The sequence below is a fragment of the Pelophylax lessonae genome, assembly GCF_965119305.1.
Source record: "Pelophylax lessonae genome assembly, chromosome: 1".
In the NCBI taxonomy this organism is placed as follows: Eukaryota; Metazoa; Chordata; class Amphibia; order Anura; family Ranidae; genus Pelophylax; species Pelophylax lessonae.
In genome coordinates this window covers 108,524,068-108,545,602 of record NC_138768.1, presented here as the reverse complement: position 1 = coordinate 108,545,602, position 21,535 = coordinate 108,524,068, and the positions used below count along the sequence as shown (strand labels likewise).

Sequence of the window (21,535 nt, the reverse complement as noted above, 5' to 3'; positions counted from 1 at the left end):
AATTTGAATGGATCTGTGAATGCTTGTAACTGATGGATAGCAGAATATTTCATACCACTCTGTGCCAGTTCAAAGGTCAGTATGACATTGACAGTTCTTCTCCTCTGTGCGCTGCCATGCTTACTTAAGATACCAGAGTTCCAGGTATTGGGGAAATTGGGGCATTTACTAATCTATCCCTATTCAGTAATTGATGCCAAGCCTTAGCACTGCCACAAAGAACGCATTAGACAGGGGCAGAAATTTCATAGGAACTTGGGGGTTGAGGGTGGGGGGGGGGGGGTGTGTTGGGGCTCCAGCGACACACAGCAAAGGCATGATCTGGCACCATGGCATTCCCACTTTCCAACAGCTTCTGTTCTGGCACAGCTTTACACATCCGCATTCCATGTACAACTGCTTTTCTAAATAATCCAATCCTCAAATAAAGGTAATCATACAGCAGGAGTGAACTAAAGAGAGAATTAAAAAGATTAACACAGATGGAGTGACAAAGATCAGGGGCTAAGCACTGTGCAAATTTTCCTGATGGATGAGTGATATTAATCTTAGGAACGGGGTGGCACATCTGTTCCCTTGTGCCTCTCTGCAAAGCGCTGTCATTTCCAGCTCACCATTCATAGGTTGGTACAGGTAATTATACACAGATTAACTGTAAGAATGCCCTCTTGGATTTGCAATGTTATACAAAGGAAGGTTTGTATGATGAAATCTTGGCTGTTACATAATAAGAATTCCAGTTACACGTTGGTGGTTTCTTCAAGGCCATATTTCACTTAAATGCTGTCAGTGCCACACATAACTTTTTTCTTTAACAATGTCTTCCCCACAATACCTCTAAACAGCTCAAATACTATACAATATATTCTACTTGCTCTGACATACTGCTTTTTTACTATTTCTAAACCTGAAGATAGATATGATAGATATGAAACATTGTAGAACACAGGCATACTGCTATTCCCAACCCCCCCCCCCCCGCTCTTTTCAATTGTTTGTATTCTTCTTCTACAAATATGAACCTTTGTTTTTTAATAGAATTTTCATACGCCATCTATTTTAGCACCTTTTAACCAGTTGCCGAGCACACGGCGTGTATTTACTGCGGCAGTGTGGCTCCCCCAGGCAAACCGATGTAGGGCTATGTCGGTCACGAGCAGGAAGCTAGGGGGCGAGCGCGCGCAGCCAGCGGCACACACCTGCCCCCAGTCGGCAGCGGGGAAGCCAATGCATGGGTCAGGCGGCTCCAATTTCCGCCTGACACCCGTGATCGCTCCCCGCTGAGAGAGAAGAACGGTCAGCTGTTGTAAACACTGTTCTTCTCTCTGGAATGATCATAGAGCCCATGTGATCCTTTTATATAGGATCACAGGTCTCTATGGTCATTCCATAAGCCCACCCTCATACAGTTAGAATCACTCCCCTAGGCTCACATTTAACCCCTTGATCACCCACAATGTTAACCCCTTCCCTGCCAGTGTTATTAGTACAGAAACAGTGCATACTTTTAGCACTGATTACTGTAGTAATGTCACTGGTCCCCCCAAAAGTGTCAAAAATGTGAGTTAAGGGTCCGATCTGTCCTCTGCAGAAAATCGCAGATCGCCGCCATCACTAGTAAAAAAAAAAAAAAACAATAAAAATGACATAAATCTTTCCCGTAGTTAGTAGACGCGATAACTTATGCGCAAACCAATCAAAATACACTTATTGCGATTTTTTTTTTTACCAAAAATATGTAGCAGAAAACAAGTCGGCCTAAAATGTTAAAAAGTTTTGATTTTTAAATTTATTTTTTTGGGAATGTTTTACAGCAGAATGTGAAAAATATATATATTTTTTTCAGAATTGTCGCTCTTTTTTTTGTTTATAGCACAAAAAATAAAAATCGCACAGGTGATCAAATACCACCAAAAGAAAGCTCTATTTGTGGGAAAAAAAGGAGATCAATTTTATTTGGGTACAGTGTCGCACGACCGCACAATTGTCCGTTAAATTAACATAGTGCCGAATTGCAAAATATGGCCTGATCATTAAAGCGGAGGTACATCCAAAAGTGGAACTTCCGCTCAATTGCTTCCTCCCCCCCCCCCCTTCGGTGTCACATTTGGCACCTTTCAGGGGGGAGGGGAGAACACATACCTGTTTTTGACAGGTACCCTTCCCCACTTCCGGGAGACAGCGCCGCGGCGCCGTCCCTCTGAAGTTTTGCCCCCTCCTCTTTCCCCCCACCACCTAGAAAATCCGAATGCACAGCCGCAAGGCTTCACTACTGGGTTCAATAACAAGACAAAAAGATTTCCAAGCTCTCCTTACCGACCAATCTGCGACCAACCAAATTGACCTGTCCAACAGTACGTGTTAAAAACAGGGGTTTAGTTGCACACATTTGCAAATACATGCGTAAGCCACAGAGCCCCGTCAAGGCACCCCATTATCTGTGGTCCTAACTCTAAATTCTGTGAGTCTCCAACAATGGAAGCACATGCATTTAATGGACAGGTGTAGGACAGATATACCTGAAGGGAGCCCACCCCTTCTTAAAGGCACAGGGGCACACTGAACACCCAGCCTACTACTGGGTTCCCTTAAAGGCAATGGCGGCGGGAGCACCTGACAGCCGATGGAAACATCGGCTGCGGTGCTGACATCGCTGGACTCCAGGACAGGTAAGTGTCCTAATATTAAAAGTCAGCAGCTACAGAATGTGTACAGTATGTGTAGCTGCTGACTTTTAATTTTTTAAGGGGGAGGCGGAACTCCGCTTTAGGGGGAAAATCTTCCGGTCCAGAAGTGGTTAAGATCTGGATGTCAAAGAAAAAGAAAACACACTCCCTTTTCTTGCCGCAGTGCATATAATGACTGACATGCACAAGCACTCTCACATTTCTGTTGATTCTCAATAATGGAAGGGGAAATATATTAAAGTCTTTATATTTGGCTGTAATAAATATGTCATTATTGTGGCTTTGGTGAAGATAAAAGAGATTTTCTACTTTGTCGTTTATTATTTTTATGTTGCCTGGATCTGAGACATGACCTTTGGGAATTGTCTTCGCCTGTTATTGAGAAAATCACGTCTATTTGCAAGCATATTGTTTTCATTCAGGGATTCAGAAAGAAATTGTGTAAGGAGTGCAGCCTTTCGTGTATTTGTGCATCATACCTTTATATCTTTGACATCAAAAACCCAATTATATTGGTTTAATCTCACAGAGAATGTATGTATACTTTGTTTTCCTTTTCTATATTATTCATATACTGTATGTTCTATATGTAAATGTTACAAATTAAAAGGTGATGCAAACCCAATTACTAATATCATAAACTCATTTTAACATTTTAATGTAATTTTTTTAAATTTATTTTTTAATCACAGTTTTTAATTTAAGACATTTCTGTTAATCCTGCCAAGGTCCTTGATAAGACACAAAGACAAAAACAGAGGCGCCTCTAAGTGTAGAATCTGAATAAAAAGCTCATATGAGAAAACCCATTCCGATGGTTCCGAGATGAGGTGTGTGATGGACGTGATCATCCGGTCTGTGTAGCTGTCCCACTGGGATAGAGACATCCTCGCTGTAGCCGGCAATGCAGCAGAGCTGAAAACAAGAAGAGAGGCTCGTAATCCGTCAGTGGAAACGAGGCTTGGTTCACCGTCGGATGGCAATGACGTCATAAGAGGTCTCTCTCCGGTCACCCCGATATGATTGTAATTGTTTTTATGGGTAACCGGTTGATGCATATATACACAGGATCATATGTGTTTATTTTGTTTTAAAAACGATATTGTTCAAAATTGTTTTTATTGTACATATATCGTTTGGTCTGTGTATGTCATACGATCGATTTTCTTCTGACCCATACAACTAATATGCACGAATAGATTTATATATTTGACAAAAAACATTTTTAAAATTTAATAACAAACTATTTCATAGTTTTATATTCACATAATCGGATTATACACATATCAATATATTTTCACTATTCCTTGTATTTTTGTATATTTATTGTGCATTTTTTTTTGAGCTTTTATTCTCATTTTATAATTGACACATATTATTAAACAATGGTAATTTTATCCATATCTTTAATCACAATACATTTAATTTTCACATATAGTTTACACATATTTAGATTTTATCAGATTTTTTGCACTTATATATTTTTTCAAACACAATTGTGTCACAGCATTCACATTTGATTTTTCACTGGTTTCACATAGATGTTTTATGGGTCTATCAGTGTCCTCGGTAATTAGGAAAATGGTTTACCCCTTATTTGTATCACCTGTTTTTTAATTGATGATTGGATTTTTGTGTGTGTATATATTGAGATGTTATATCCATTTTTCTTTGTAATGATTAAGCACACAGTCAGTGTGTGAAACGCGTCTACCTTGTCACGATTGTCATATTTGGATGTCCAGTCAATAAACCTGGATTTTGACTCAACCTGGAGTGCTGCCAATTCCTTTTCTTTTATCAAGTTTTCACGGAGGCGAGCCGGGGCATGCACCTGTGTGAGTCATCAGGCAATTACACCACCTTGAGCAGTGACTCCTTGAAGACTCCTGCTTTGAAGAAGGAGCGCGGCTGCCTCTCCCCGGCAGTACGCACGCTCGGAAACGCGTCGCACCTCTTATGACGTCATTGCCATCCGACGGTGAACCAAGCCTCGTTTCCACTGACGGATTACGAGCCTCTCTTCTTGTTTTCAGCTCTGCTGCATTGCCGGCTACAGCCAGGATGTCTCTATCCCAGTGGGACAGCTACACAGACCGGATGATCACGTCCATCACACACCTCATCTCGGAACCATCGGAATGGGTTTTCTCATATGAGCTTTTTATTCAGATTCTACACTTAGAGGCGCCTCTGTTTTTGTCTTTGTTTGTAGCCCTGTGGAACCCCTGGCTTTGGTTTCTTGAAGGCTGCCCTAATAGGTGGACTCCTTTTTCCCTTCCATCCTCACTCAGTGACTGCATCTGATCCATATGGACTCTAGCTTATGGTATGACTAATGCGCCTGTATATATGTTTTATGTTCTTGATAAGACACATCCTGTTATGGGTGATAACTGTCTCCCAATCGCGCTTCTCTGCTGTCACCCTGTGATATGCACCCCAGAGGAATACTACAAGTAATTGTGCTGACACACATTACACACATGGATCAGTGTTGCCATGATCAAGAAATCAGTTGAGATAAATGATGTGCAGTTGATACTGGAGCAAGTATATGTAGGAAGTGGATGAAGGCGATCAGAAACACTGAAATGTAAAAATATAAAAGATTAACAAGTTGAACTAAATATTTTTTTAAAAATGGCAATTCTTAATGATATATAGTGTTTCGGGAAACTACGGTATGTGGAGTATTCATAAAAAATTTGCATAGCTTTTTATTTTTTGAAATTGCGTGCAAATTGATTGTTCTCAGGCCACGTTTTCTACAATTTGAATGTATGAATGTGGAAATACTCTATTATGGCCATTAGATGGTACTGAGGAGCATACTTTTTTCCTATCATAGTCAATGCCAGCTAGTAGCCTTAATGTGTGTGTGTGTGTGTGTGTGTGTATGTATACATATAAATATACAGTATATATATATATATATATATATATATATATATATATATATATATATATATATATACACACGCACACACACTATATTACCAAAAGTATTGGGACACCTGCCTTTACACACACATGAACTTTAAAGGCATTCCAGTCGTAGTCCATAGGGCTCAATATTGAGTTGGCCCACCCTTTGCAGCTATGACAGCTTCAACTCTTCTGGGAAGGTTGTGCACAAGGTTTAGGAGTGTGTCTATGGGGATGTTTGAAGAAGCACATTTGTGTGGCCATGCACTGATGTTGGATGAGAAGGCCTGGCTCGCAGTCCCAGCTTTAATTCATCCCAAAGGTGTTCTATCTGGTTGGGGTCAGGAGTTTGTGCAGGCCAGTCCAGTTCCTCCACCACAGACTCACTCATCCATGTCTTTATGGGCCTTGTTTGTGCACTGGTCAAACCATTTGGAGGAGGGGGGGGGGGTTATGGTGTGGTGTTGTTTTTATAGGGGTTGGGCTTGGCCCCTTACTTCAATGAAGGAAACCCCTAAGACATCAGCATACTAAGACATTTTGGACAATTTCATACTCCCAACTTTTTGGGAACAGTTTGGGGATGGCCCTTTCTCTTCCAACATGACTGCGCACCAGTTCACAAAGCAAGGTCCATAAAGACATGGATGAGCGAGTTTGAGGTGGAGGAACTTGACTGTCCTGCACAGAGACCTGACCTCATCCCTATAGAAAACTTTTGGGGTGAATTAGAGAGGAGATTGCGATCCAGGCTTTCTTGTTCAACATCAGTGCCTGACCTCACTTCCCCTAGACACACTCCTAAACCTTGTGTACAGCCTTCCCAGAAGAGTTGAAGCTGTTATAGCTGCAAAGAGTGGCCAACTCAATATTGAACCCCATAGACTAGGACTGGGATGCCATTAAAGTTCATGTGCATGTAAAGGCGCCAAATACTTTTCGTAATATAGTGCATGTGTATATTGATAGATACTGTAGATAGATAGATAGATAGATAGATAGATAGATAGATAGATAGATAGATAGATAGATAGATAGATAGATAGATAGATAGATAGATAGATAGATAGATAGATAGATAGATAGATAGATAGATAGATAGATAGATAGATAGATAGATAGATAGATAGATAGATAGATAGATAGATAGATAGATAGATAGTTTTAAAATGTTTAGTTTGCAATTATACTTGCTTGTTCCATGTATGTTTGGCTTCCATTAGTGCAGCCAAGTGATTGTGCATTTCTCTGCTTAGCCCACAACCATACAAATTAATTGAACAGAATACACATCTTTAGGTGGCTTATCCTTTTGATGTTGTTATCTCAGCAGCTGTTCGGCAAGGGTGGTAATTGCACTATATGACAGATAGCAAATTAGGTCTAGACTTCTCCCTATTTTTTGTAAAACCCTCCGAAGTCATTTCCACTTACCTGTGTTTGTGTGACCCTCTGTGGTGCCACTTTTGGTAGTGGAGTATGGTGATCCACCATTGCAGTCCAGTAACGCTGTTGGGTCTTGCTAGCGCCCCTCCCATGAAAACATCAAATTGCCCCCTATTTAAGGATAAAGGGCCCTGCAATGACTTTAGAGGGCTATTCAGTTCTGCAATGCAATATGTTGCTTATTGAGCAGGAAAGCCATTTGAACATTTTCCTGAGATAAAATAACATGTCATACCACGAGATAGTAAGGACTTAAATATTCATGTCTTCTGAAATAAAAAACATTCCATACCAATGCATTATTTTTTTGAGCTGAACATCTTTAACCCCTTTGGAACACATACTGTATGTGTGGAATCATGAGGGTGGGCTTTAATGTCCAAATGTCGCACATATGCATCGCTGGCCGAAAAACTGAGAGCATGCTAACTACGCACTCCCAGCACAAAGACCAATCTATCAAAGACAGCTCTTGGTCTGGATTGAAAAATCAGTAGCTAGCGGGACTGGCTTCCGATCATGTGACCACTGTGCCAGTGATCACATGATTGCTGATCCTTCCCACCCCCAGGGAGTACAGAGCTATTTAAGGGGACACTGGGGCAGGGGGGAAGGGGTTATTGGTAAAGTGATCATGACCAAAAGTAATGACTACTAGAGAAATAATTCACGTGGCTTTGTGAATTGAAGTTAATGCGCTTTACCATTTCCCTTATAGCGTGAAAAAGCCCTAAAGATCTCTTTTAGAAAAATACATTTCCCCATGTTTGGAAAAAGAAAAATACATATTTCCCTTTATTGACAAAAATAATTTGTAGTAATACCTAAAGCACAAAAACATGGTGCAGACTATTTACAGCAGTGTTCTGTATTGAGACAGTTCAGTGCACACTTTCTATTCAGCCTGTGCCCTATATTTTGTGTCTGATGCTCAGCTATATCAGGTTCTCACCCCCTGATGTTAAAGTGCCCCAGTTTCTCTAGAAAGTTAATGTTCTATAGTGCTGTTACTTAAACTAGCCAGTGTTTATGCAAAGCCATAAGGTTTAATGAATCTCTGCTACCCTAGTTCTCAGCTATAATACCTTATGTAAGTCTTGACTTCATTCTGCAGCAACGTTATAACTGGGTGTTACTGAGGGAAAAGTCTACAGGAATACTGTACTGAACACGTGAAAGTATAGAATGTATTTTATTGACCTAATTTAAGTTGACCTGGATGAAACAAATATGCCATTAAGCTATAGCAACATAGTTCCTTAAAGTTTAAGTTATACCAGCCAGGTACAGCTTACGTTACTCCATAGGGTCTACTCACACATGGGAGTAAGTCACACATGTGTAAGTCACAAGCAAGTCTCAAGTCTTAACCTTCAAGTCCCAAGTTACTGTGGCGAAAAGCAAGCAAGTCAAGTCCCTGCTAGAAGTCAAGCAAGTCAAGTCAAGTCATTTATTTTGGTCAAATCAAGTCAAAATACTGATCTACCCCAATTTTCACCTTTAAATCAGTTAAAAGTCAGTGGTCAGGAAAGGTTTTGTTTTATTTTCAACATTAACAAAACAGCTTAGTGCTTTTTTCTTGCCATATTAAAGAAACCCTTTGAATGCTCAAACAGCTCAAAATCCTTGGTCCGGTCATGTTTCAACACCACAGTCACATGTTAAGTATTTCTATTTTTAAACAGCCAGTGTCCTAAAAATCAGAACACACTGAGGTGTTTTAAGTGACTGTGGTGTCAGAAACATAACAGGCACATTCATTTTGCTTTAACACATCTTGAGAAAATGCAAATATCTAATAACTTAAAAAAGTAAAGTCATTTCGAGTCATATGTCTCAAGTCAAAGTCAAGTCTCAAGTCATAAATACCAAGTGAAAGTCAAGTCGAGTCTTTTATTAATTTTATTCAAGCAAGTCTAAAGTCCTCAAACTGGTGACTTAAGTCTGACTTAAGTCAAGTCATGTGACTCAAGTCCCCCACCTCTGGGTCTACTACACCCCCCCCCCCCCGGGACTATTGGCTGTCTATCACACTACTCAGGAGAACTGTCCTTAGTGTCAAACTGAAGTAGGAAATGTTATTCACATGGTCTGGTCTTGCTCAAATATCTAAACCTTTTGGCTGGCAGTGGTCGCGGACATGAATGCAGTTAGTGTGATTCATATTACTTTAGATCCTTCAATTCTCCTAATAGGTATAACTGATAATCTCCAAGCCTCCACCCACGAAAAACTGTTTATATTCTATGCTGCATATTATGCCAGAAAGACAATCCTTTCTAAATTAAAATTGGCAGATCCCCCGACTGTGGCAGCTTGTAAATCCATGGTTAAAGCTGTTCTTCCTCTTTATTGGCTCACGTACATGGGCCGTAACTGTCCCAAAAAATTTGACAAGATTTTGTCAGTTGGGTTGACTCTTAGTTTTGATTAACAGATACAGTATTTTCTTATCTCCTCTTCGGTGGTACCACTTGCTTTTCTCCCTCCTCTGCCTTTACAACTCCTTTTACCACTTTACCACCGGAGGATTTTGCTGTCTTACGTCTGGGCCACTTTTTGCAATTCGGCACTGTACAACTTTAACTGACAATTGCGCGGTCATGCAACACCATACCCAAACAAAATTTACGTCCTTTTTTTCCCCACAAACAGAGCTTTCTTTTGGTGGTATTTGATCACCTGTGCAATTTTTGCTTTTTGCGCTATAAACAAAAAAAGAGCGACAATTTTGAAAAAATTCCCCCCCCAAAAAAATGTAAAAATCAAATTTTTTTTTATCATTTTAGGCCAATTTGTTTTCTGCTACATATTTTTGTTAAAAAAAAATCACAATAAGCGTATTTTGTTTGGTTTGCGCAAAAGTTATTGCGTTTACTAACTAAGGGAAGGATTTATGTCATTTTTAGTGGTTTTTTTTTTAACGAGTAATGGCGGCGATCTGCGTTTTTTTTTGCGGGACTGCGACATTGCGGTGGACAGATCGGACCCTTGACTGACATTTTTGACACTTTTGGGGGTACCAGTGACACTACTACAGTAATCAGTGCTATAAATATGCACTGTTACTGTAAAAATGACACTGGCAGGGAAGGGGTTAATTTTTATTGGTGATCAAGGGGTTAATGCATGCCTGGTGCTTACTGACGTGTGGGGGGAGGGGACTATGTGACACAAGGACAGATCGCAGGTTCAGCTATGCTGAACCCTGCAATCTGACCCTGCCTGTCACTTAGGAGATCCGCCCGCTTTGTTTACACAAGCGGGCGGACCTCCACACTCGATTCCCCGATGATCGGGGAAGAGCAGCGGCGATCGCCACCGCTCCTCCCCTGGCCTGACTCCCGCTGTGACTGAATACAGCGGAAGTGAGCCTCTGGCGGCACACGCGCGCCCCCGAGAGAGGGGAATGTCTGGCGACGTAGGTCTACGTCGCCAGACGTTATCGAGCCACTTTGCCGCAGTAGAGCTCTAGTGAGCAGCGGTAAAGTGGTTAATATGGAAAATATATACTTGTTCTTGTTAGGCAGCTTGCTGAGTACTGAAGCAAAATAAGGATCATAGTCCTAGTCCATGTACATTATAAAAACAAGTCGGCAAATTAAGTTCCTGGCAGGATCCCCGTAAACCAAATCTATACTCTGTGGAACATACTGAGAAACAGAAGCTTTGCTAGAAAGGTGCAAATAATATGTTATTTTGAAATGCCCAGCCCATAAAAAATAGCCAGGCAGTAGTCACACTCTCCAAGCTGTATCCTTGCTCCACATGTCCTATTTCGGAGTCCAGTGACCACTGCCAGTCCTGTTTCAGGTTTAATGATGCCCAGTTTCATTCAATGCCCTTCTGAGCCCAGGGCGTCAGAACATCCTTCTAGAGGTGCCCCATCAAGCTGCCATGGGCTAACAGGTGAATGTAGCAGAAAACAGCGCCACTTCATTACAGGAAAGCAATTCTCTGCAGCATTTAAGACTGCCCACTGCTGGAGAAGACTAAAAGGGGAAAGCACCGGACTAAACCATTAACAATAAAAGGGATGTATAAAGAAAACTTTTGGAAAATAATGCAGGGGGTGGGGGCTCAAGGAAATGGTAAGGCTAGAATGTGAAGGTTGATTTATCACCCAACTGGACTTTAAAATTCTCTGATATGTAGAGCCAGGGTCCCATAACCTTTCCTTATCAATAAGAATGGCTCATAAAGTTTAAAGAAACCTTGAGAATGTGAAACCATCTAGCAAGCAAACATGTCTTGATAATGTTCTACTAGCGCGGTGGTTCTCAACTCCTGTTCTCAGGACCCTCTAACAGACCAGATTTTAAGTATTACCTTGGGGAGATGCAGACTAGAATACTGCAATCACTGAGCAGCAAATGATATCACCTGTGATGTATTTCAGTTATCTTGCTAACCTGGCCTGTTAGTGGGCCCCTAGGACAGGAGTTGAGAACCACTGCGTGACTAGCGCTTTAAGAAATATTAGAATGGATTACCTAACCGTGTAAACCCCCCTTTATTTTAGATTTATAAAATGGTAAATATTAAAAGTCCATCTATCATCCAAGGAAACTTGCGTTTTTTTTTTTTTTTGTTCAGCAATGTTTTCTATATACACATTGAGTCTTTGGCAAATCTAATATTTAGGAAAGGTCCAAGATTCATTTCTTCACAGTGTAGGTTTCACTTTGTCTCCTCCTATATCTTTTTACAATGTTCTTTTTTTTTTAACTTATTTTATTTACTACCATCAGTACATTACTATACAAATAGATGGGATACATAACCTGTGTATTTGAATTTTAGGTACTGATGATAAAAAGACAAAGTATACTGAGAAAAAGATGATGCATCTCTTATGACCATTTATTAATGAGCATATATGCCATCACCAAGTGCTGATGAAAAATAGAAAGTATTGTATAATCCATAATATTACTATAGTATAATATGTCATAATGCTTGAAGTATTATACACATATATATATATATATATATACAGTGCCTTGCAAAAGTATTCGGCCCCCTTGAACTTTGCGACCTTTTGCCACATTTCAGGCTTCAAACATAAAGATATAAAACTGTAATTTTTTGTGAAGAATTAACAACAAGTGGGACACAATCATGAAGTGGAACGAAATTTATTGGATATTTCAAACTTTTTTAACAAATAAAAAACTGAAAAATTGGGCGTGCAAAATTATTCAGCCCCCTTAAGTTAATACTTTGTAGCGCCACCTTTTGCTGCGATTACAGCTGTAAGTCGCTTGGGGTATGTCTCTATCAGTTTTGCACATCGAGAGATGCCCATTCCTCCTGGCAAAACAGCTCGAGCTCAGTGAGGTTGGATGGAGAGCGTTTGTGAACAGCAGTTTTAAGTTGTTTCCACAGATTCTCGATTGGATTCAAATCTGGAATTTGACTTGGCCATTCTAACACCTGGATATGTTTATTTGTGAACCATTCCATTGTAGATTTTGCTTTATGTTTTGGATCATTGTCTTGTTGGAAGACAAATCTCCATCCCAGTCTCAGGTCTTTTGCAGACTCCATCAGGTTTTCTTCCAGAATGGTCCTGTATTTGGCTCCATCCATCTTCCCATCAATTTTAACCATCTTCCCTGTCCCTGCTGAAGAAAAGCAGACCCAAACCATGATGCTGCCACCACCATGTTTGACAGTGGGGATGGTGTGTTCAGGGTGATGAGCTGTGTTGCTTTTAACGCCAAACATAACGTTCTGCATTGTTGCCAAAAAGTTCGATTTTAGTTTCATCTGACCAGAGCACCTTCTTCCACATGTTTGGTGTGTCTCCCAGGTGGCTTGTGGCAAACTTTAAACAACACTTTTTATGGATATCTTTAAGAAATGGCTTTCTTCTTGCCACTCTTCCATAAAGGCCAGATTTGTGCAGTATACGACTGATTGTTGTCCTATGGACAGAGTCTCCCACCTCAGCTGTAGATCTCTGCAGTTCATCCAGAGTGATCATGGGCCTCTTGGCTGCATCTCTGATCAGTCTTCTCCTTGTAAGAGCTGAAAGTTTAGAGGGACGGCCAGGTCTTCGTAGATTTGCAGTGGTCTGATACTCCTTCCATTTCAATATTATCGCTTGCACAGTGCTCCTTGGGATGTTTAAAGCTTGGGAAATCTTTTTGTATCCAAATCCGGCTTTAAACTTCTCCACAACAGTATCTCGGACCTGCCTGGTGTGTTCCTTGTTCTTCATGATGCTCTCTGCGCTTTAAACAGACCTCTGAGACTATCACAGTGCAGGTGCATTTATACGGAGACTTGATTACACACAGGTGGATTCTATTTATCATCATTAGTCATTTAGGTCAACATTGGATCATTCAGAGATCCTCACTGAACTTCTGGAGAGAGTTTGCTGCACTGAAAGTAAAGGGGCTGAATAATTTTGCACGCCCAATTTTTCAGTTTTTTATTTGTTAACAAAGTCTGAAATATCCAATAAATTTCGTCCCACTTCATGATTGTGTCCCACTTGTTGTTGATTCTTCACAAAAAAATTACAGTTTTATATCTTTATGTTTGAAGCCTGAAATGTGGCAAAAGGTCGCAAAGTTCAAGGGGGCCGAATACTTTCGCAAGGAACTGTGTATATATATATAATATATATATATATATATATATATATATATATATATATATATATATTATATTATTATAATATATCTAGTAGCTGGATGTAAACCGTAAAAGCTTCTACTTTATTAACCAAAACCATGGTACAGCAAACAACATAGGAAATAATAATGAAAAGATACGACATGTCTCTATTTGAAAATGTAAAAATGTTCTGAATGAGTTCTAATAAAGCATTTAATACAGTCATACCAGTTAGTGTCATTATTTAAACAGCAATTTTATGGTGATATTTCACTTTGCATTTTCACCAGAAAACACTATTTTTAAAACTTGCAACCCATTTTTATAATATGGAATTTGATATTATGGCATAGTAGTATTAAAAAATGAATCTAGGTGCCAGCCAATGGAGTATCTGACACTATTCATTTTAGTGCTATGTTCCTTCTTAAACATGTACAGTTGTAGTGGTCCAATTGTTGATCATCAAAAACCCAAACCACAAAGTTTAGGGTTTAATGAATTTGTCAGTGAAAAACATTGGATAAAATCAATATAACCTCAGACCAAAATTGATTTGGAAGGGGGCAGTTCCAAATAAGGTGTCAAAAAATGGCATTACATGGTTGACATTTGTTACATATTGATGTTGATCTCTGCCCACTGTAAATAGTTTAACTCAGCCTTTTTTCAACCAAGGTGACCAAGCACCCTGGGGTGCCTTGAGGTTTCTTCAGGGGTGCCTTGGCAAAATGCCTTAAAATTGCCCAAAAATTGTATACAAGCCGGCGTGTGGATGAAGACTCCCTTTTAGTTACACTAAGTCATAGGTTTTTATTGTGCACCATTACAATCTTCTAGCTGTCAGCTTCCTAAAGACCAATGGCACCATCAGTTGATAAACAGGATGTTGCCTGCATAGCATACTTGTTTGAACCTCCCTTGCCCCTCTCCATTAGCATTGGGGTCACATTAACTGAGTGATGGAGAAAAACTGAGGGGGAAGAGAAACATTGGGATACTAGTCAGTACCAGTTTGCAAAAGTGTATTTGCTTTGGAAGAACAAATCACTTCCAAAGTTGGGTGTACTACTTGGACTTGTGGATGATGCTGCATTATGTAAAACTATTAGAACCATTTTTACATTTTAGAATGGGGTGTCTCAAGACTGTTTTTAAAGGTTGCCTCAAGATTTTCCATAATTTTTAAAGGGCGCCTTGACTGAAAAAAGATTGAGAAACACTGGTTTAACTGGTAATAAATATGTTTTGTGAGTGATAAATAATATTGGCCACTGGCAACACAGTACACACACTCAACATTTGCCAATCCCAGCAGGATTTAATTTTTAATGTGGTGAAGTTAATTTTGGATTGAATTCAATTTTGTAAAGAAGTAATATAAAGGCTCTGGGGCCTTAGGATTAATTACACTACATAAAGAATAGTTCAGAATTGGTTTGTTGGCACTTTTAGGCTGAGAGTGTAATGCATATCTTAATTGTAAGACATTGTGAAAAGCAGTATGCATGATGTTGCATTGTTCCTGCAAAGTTTCAAAGAAAATAACCACATTAGTCCTTTGTATACGTTTCAATACCCTGTCTGTTTTTCCACCGACCAGTATCTAACAAGGCATATGTTACAATTCAGGTAGTCCTGGATTTTCCCATAACTGCTCCTCAACCTCAAATAACATAACATCATTGTGTAGGACACCTTTAGCCTGCTGCCACACTAAATTGCCAAATGGGGAGTAGTCCACAAAAGAAGTGGAATTTATAACAGACCCAAATGGTGGATCCCATTACATGCGCCAAATGGTTGTCATGGCTTATTGGGGGGTCATTTCATAGCCAGTTTTTAAATCAGTTTTGATACCAGAACTAGTGTCCACATTGGATGATTTCCCTTCTATTCCTGTTCTTGTAACAACCCAAAATGTGTTAATTTTTTTTTACATTTACTCTTGAGTACAGCAAACAAGACATATAGAGAAGATGAATTTCTATAATGGGGGTAGAGACAGCAATAAAACCCAATAGATAAAAATATTGGCGCACCATACCAAAAAATTGAAACCCAGAAAAAATATTTTACTCCAAATCTATATCACACTTTATTATATAACACGTTTCAGGGGCCACACTCTGCCCCCTTCATCAGAGCAGAGAAAAATTCACAAAGTCTCACATTCACAGGGTATGAATCTCTAAAGGCAGAATACAACCCCCTGAAACACATTGGATGTCAAGTGTATTACAGATTTGGAATAAAATATTATTTTTCTGGATTTACATTTTTCAGTGTGGCACTTGACTCTTCTGATCCAACTATAGTATTTAGAATAAATCCCAATGTTTACACGGAAGTTCTTCAGTATACAGAAGCAGCCCACATACCACCCAGATACTTCATTGGAAAAATAACAGTATAATTTTGAATACATCAATTGCAGGCACTGCAAGTAAAATCCACCTAGGGTTCCAGTGCCATTCAACCCATTGTCACAAGCAATAAAAACCTGACAGTCTATCTAGTCTAGTCTATCCAAAATTTAATAAAAAAAGTTTTGTCTTTAGTTATATTTTAAGTTGGCTAAAGAATTTGGAACAGATTTTATTTGAAATATTTAGGATTATATAGAGGCATTTAGGCAGCATAGCCCTTTTTTATAATGGCGATTTAGATTTTCAATCTGCTCAGACTTTGAAGGTGTATCATATAAAATCATTCATAACGTGCAAAACCAAAAATGTAGTATATATGTTAACATGCCCTTGGGGTATGCAATACCATGTGGGCCGTTCCACAAGAGGTCACACCACGAGAGAACTACAAGTTCATTTAAACGAACATGTGGCAAACATTAAAAAAGAATATAAAGGACATAGCATGTCTAAAAATTACGCCATTTATCACATTAGGAATCCAGAGGGGACTTAGTTTCTCGCTATAGATAGACATATTTCCCACTGGAGAGGAAATCATGCCAAAAGAGAATTATCCCATTCTGAAATAAAGTAGATCTATAATCTTAAGATGTATACACCTTATGGACTCAAAATTTAACTAGATATTGACTGTTTTATTAATATTGATTATTTTTTCCCATTTGATGATACCGATTAGGTATCTTATATCTGTAGGATTGATTTTGCACATTTGATTAATAAATATATATTGGAAGGATAGATTTTGGACAACTGGAGATACATAGTGAGTTAATAGTTACCGGTTTATGAGTGATCATCAAAATCCCTTTTTATGTATATTTTCATAATTGCATTTTTTAGGCTTGTAACTGTCCAGAAGAGTTTGAGCTCTTAAATAGTGGTAGGAGTGGCTAAATAAAATATATAAATACAAATATATTAGAATACATTTTTATATTTCTCTATTTAAATTGGGGGTTCTTTAATGGAATTAGGCCTAGGTATTGACTGGCTGATTATATTTATTAATAGAATGTCCTACCTCCTTTTTTACATACTTTTTTTAAATTATTTTTTTAATTTTACTATTTTTTTTATTTTTGATAATAATATGTATTGTTTGTATAATTGATAATCATTTTTGATTGCTAGTAGGAGCTAAGTATTGGTATTTTATACCTCCCCTACTCTTAATGGCTTCATATAAGTTTAGAACTTGCAATGCTTATCTCTCCTCAGTTTTAGTTACGATGTCCAGGTGCTGGGTGACTCTCTTAGGGTTTCTTGGTAAGCGTCTGTTTGTACAATGGAATTAATACCAATTAGTGCCGATCCTCTCCCCATCGTACGTCCGTATAATGACGTGGTGACAGATGTATGGTCTGAACCTCTGATGACATCACATCTGATGGAACGCGTCAGTAGGAGCCAGGGCATACATCACCACGCATGCGCATCCAGTGGCGACCATTTTTAACCTGGGCATGATTGGAAAATCTTTGTATATAGCTCTGATTTTATCCACTCAAGATTGTAAGTGCAGTTTTTTTTAATAAAATGTGCTTTTAATCATTGGGAGTTACATGATGGAGTGTACCTGTATGACCTGGATTGGCTGGGAGTGTATTGTTACCATCACGAGCCTACAGGCCAATGAGGCCATTCTTTGCAGTATACCTGGATGGTTGCAATAATCAGAGGAGTATTCATCACAAAGCCGTGTTTGACCACTCTTTAATTTGAGGGTCAAACTTATCTGGTAAGCTCATATTGAGCACTGTGTTGGGTGATGCACTTGCACAAATTTCATTGAAACTTCTTACTGTTGGACTTCACTAAAAATATGTAAACAGACACCTTCTTTATTACCAATTATTGGGACTTTTTTATTTCTTTCTGATGAATTTTTCAGCACGTCACTTTTTCTTGTGGTTTATACCCATATAGCACATTTTGACCAGGTAACATCTAATTTCGTCTAGTGAAAACAGGTTTTTCACAGGAATTTTGCACAGTTTGGTTGGTGCAATTCATGAATTGTAGTTTGGACTGTATAATTCATTTATACAGTATTGCACAAAAGTGAGGACACCCCTCACATATATTTTATTATATCTTTTCATGTGACAACACTGATTAAATGACACTTTGCTACAATGTAAAGTAGTGGGTGTACAGCTTGTATAACAGTGTAAATTTGCTGCCCCCTCAAAATAACTCCACACACAGCCTTTAATGTCTAAACTGCTGGCAACAAAAAGTGAGTACACCCCTAAGTGTTAATGTCCAGATTGGGCCCAAAGTGTCAATATTTTGTGTGGCCACAATTATTTTCCAGCACTGCCTTAACCCTCTTGGGCATGGCCATCGAGTCAAATACCTTAGCATTATTCAAGGCTGCTAGGCGTGGGTCCCACTCAATTGTATAATAGTTTGTAGTTTCTGAATGTTTTACTCAGACAAGCTTTAGGCTTTAGGAACACAATAACTATAGTATAGCTTCATTAAAGGAGCCTGGTTGCTTGCACAGTTGATATGCTGCCTTCTTCCCCCAATATATTTTTCTTTCTTCTTCCTGTAATAAACTGGAGAAATCTTTCTTCAATAAATGTTGACAAACTGAGGGGGCCAATGTGGAAAATATGAAATGGATGGAGATTTGGGAAGTGCCAGATACATTTAACCCCAGCCCATCTTTAATCATGAGGATTGTGTTTGATGAGGTTTCCTTAAATTATATAGGCTAGCAATTTACTAGATTTATTCATTAGCACAAAATATGATTGCTTTAGGAAGAAAATGTGATTTTTTTTTTTTTTTTTTTGGCCTTGGTTCCGAAAATGAAAATGAACACCATTTTTGTAGTATTTTGTGGCGGTCTGATGGGTTGTTACTAGCACATTTGCTGTCTCTACTGCCTGTGTTAGTTTTAATTCCGTCTTGTGAGAGCCCTGCTTTATGAACAATATTGTGGATCCTCTAAGGAGAGCCTTAAGTGTTTCCCATTAGAGAACAGGGTCAATATTGCCATTATGGGTCCGTAGAATGGCCTGGAGATGATTTAGAATCCTTTATTGCTAAACTATTGGGATTGGCCAAAACTGATGTTTTTTCCAAGGTCTGAAAGGGCCATTAAAGTTTTTTTTTCAGATGGGCTTTGATTTGTGACACCTCTGGATTTATATTCCATTGTGTTACAAAACAGCTTGGAGAGAGCCAAGGCAAAGATCAATACAAGAAAGAGAGGAGAGTCCTGATGTACAGAGTAGAAAGAAACGTTCCTTTTCCTGGGATTCAAGTGTCGTCATATATCTATCCATGCCACTGTTTGGGAAAAAACATATATACGTGTATAATTATAACTTTATGTGAAAAGTGTAAATTCATCCAACAGCATATCTAACTTACAGCAACCTAAGCATCAGGGAATTCTGTGGCTGCTTTGGGGAGTACTTCTAGGTATGCTGGAGGAAGATTGTAATTATAACAACAGTACAAATGGTAAATATTGGATTAGCATATAGATATAAGAATGAGTTTACGGACCATGACAAATATGTTTATGGTTTGTTTAACAAAATTGAAATTTTCCTTAGTTAGGTGAGTTTCCTAGATGATGATGATCTGTGGGTTAAATCTGGGCCACTGGTGTCCCCTGGAGTTTTCTACACTGCCAGGATGTGAGTAGTGCAGGCCTTGTGAGAAGCTCACCCAGTGTGGTCCGCACTGTTTAGCTGCCAGTGACAACCCCTAAAGCACATGTCAAACCCAAATTCCACAGGCCAAATCTAGCATAGCAGGCCATTTTATGTGCCACTCGCCCCTCTCCTGCAGCTGTGGCATGCTCCTAGTCACCATCCCCACCTTGTCTCAGCAGTTGGCAGCAGCGAGGAGGACAGAACTTTTTTAGCTTCCACAGATTAGTTCAATGATAACAATTTTAGGAATCCACATGGCAGTACATGCCATGGTCCCATGGCAGTACATTGAAAGCACTTCAATGTGACCATTTAAGGTGTTACCCTTTGTCAGACACCAGCAGCGAAGTGAGAAGCAAATGTTTGCATAGGCTTGCTGCGTGCAAACTGAGTGAGATGTAAAAACGGAGGGTATGGCAATCAATGCCTTTATGTGTTCTGAGTAAATTTCCTTGATCTCACGTATCTCCCCCCTAAGGTTTCCGTATCACAACATAATGGCCAATTGATATTCTAAACATGACACCAGTATGTAAAAACACTCTTGGTTTAACTGAGCTATTCAATCAGTACTAGCCTGTGTCAACATAAATTTCTACTGTAAATAAGCCAGAATGAAAAGTAACATCAGATTGATTGATGAAATATATCAGTAATGTTAATGGAAAACACAGCCTAAGAAGGAAATAATGGGAATACTAAAATTAATAACAATAAAATTGCTTAGTAAATTAAAAAATAAAAATATTTCGAATATTAACTTCTGTTTATATGGGTGTGATTCTTGCGCTGGTTTGAGAGGTATATGAGTGTGTATGCCCTCGCTGCTGCTTGTACTATTACTGCTAACCACACAGTTACAGGAATATGATTAAGGGGGGGAGTACCCCGCTTCAAGGGTATTATGTGAAGTAAAGTGACTTAGCGATAAATAATAATAAATATATCAGTGATAATACAATCAATAAATAATTAAAACTTGTTCCTGATACGATGTTAATATATTACTGTGTTATATAAATCAAATTCATTAAATATAGCCGAATTAAATCAGTAAATATAACAATAAATAATAAAGTGCTTATGGTGATAAGTGTCCGTGTGTAAATCTATATCATATATAAAAACATATACAATCTTCTCAAGAATAAATTAATAGATATTTATATGGATATAAATAACGAAGTGCTTATGGTGGTTCTGTGATCAAACAAAACTCTATAAGGTGATATATAGATATAGATATATATATATATATATACATACTTTAACTTATTTAAAGTTATTTATTATAATTTATGATTTTGTGTTTCAAACTTTATCATAACCGAGATGTTATAAAGAAGAAAGCACAGTAAAAATAAATCATATGTAAATAGTTGGTTTGGGCTGCTCGTCCTTAAGAATTACCTGCAAAATAATGGTACCACTTTCAGCACCTAAAATCTGAAATAATCATACCACCAGGAAGGTTAAATCAATTTAGGGAGGAGAATTACGCAGATAAACAGGCACAACTTATGTAGGAGGATTTGCTTCATCTCTGTGTATCTTCTGAGGCCAGTCACTTCACTGGATATATGTGAGGGTTTACAACCACTTTAATAATGAGACTCACTAATACATACAGTTTGAACAGGATGGCTGAACCAGCCTGTGTTTATGTTTATCGGTGTAACATTTGGGATATATTTTGCCTAAAAAGTTAATAGAAATGGAAAAAATTTTTGGA

At 38.6% G+C, this 21,535-nt stretch overlaps 1 protein-coding gene across 2 annotated transcripts in view; it reads left to right on the top strand.

Moving 5' to 3' along the window:
• Positions 1-21,535, top strand: part of PDE4D (phosphodiesterase 4D) — a gene marked incomplete at its 5' end in the record, with an annotated part of 2,078,604 nt that overhangs the window by 543,130 nt on the left and 1,513,939 nt on the right. The gene's annotated exons all lie outside the window — the stretch shown is intronic.